The sequence below is a fragment of the Benincasa hispida genome, unplaced genomic scaffold (genome assembly GCF_009727055.1).
Source record: "Benincasa hispida cultivar B227 unplaced genomic scaffold, ASM972705v1 Contig446, whole genome shotgun sequence".
NCBI classification, from domain to species: Eukaryota; Viridiplantae; Streptophyta; class Magnoliopsida; order Cucurbitales; family Cucurbitaceae; genus Benincasa; species Benincasa hispida.
Genome location: NW_024064858.1, coordinates 1361332 through 1361880, shown reverse-complemented (window position 1 = coordinate 1361880; position 549 = coordinate 1361332). Strand labels below are relative to the sequence as shown.

The window sequence follows — 549 nt, the reverse complement described above, 5'->3', positions numbered from 1 at the left end:
ATTTTCAGCTGAGTTCTTTTCCTAGACTTGAAAACTCATCCCTTTTCCTTCACAAATTCAGCTCAATTGTGAGTTCCACCACTCAAATTCAAGGTTAAGAATAGTAGAGAAGATCCCTTGGTGGTTCACTGTTGAATTGAAGCTGAAATTACAAGAAGAGCAGCTTGAAATAGGGAGAATTCATCAAAGGTATGTTGTTGAGAAACTCTCTGCTTAAATTTTTGTTTCAACATGTTTTAGAACTCAAATTAAATGTAATTAGAGTGCTTACTGATTCTGTTTGCTTCATTTGCATGTTATCTAATCCTATCACTCTAAACATAGATAAAGACTAAAGGTATAAAATAAATAGAATACTACTATCATCCCAGAAGACCTTGAAATATAAGATATACATAAATCCACTTACTAGATTAGTTATTTACAACTAAACAAAGAAAATGGTTGATATGTTAGCTAATTCATAAAATAGTAATGGGGATGTAGCTCAGATGGTAGAGCGCTCGCTTAGCATGCGAGAGGTATGGGGATCGATACCCCACATCTCCA

At 34.2% G+C, this 549-nt stretch overlaps 1 non-coding gene across 1 annotated transcript; it reads left to right on the top strand.

The window, feature by feature from the left end:
* The first annotated feature begins 476 nt into the window (after nt 1-476).
* Nucleotides 477-549, top strand: TRNAA-AGC. The gene has a single exon. It is a non-coding gene; the product is annotated as a tRNA-Ala (tRNA).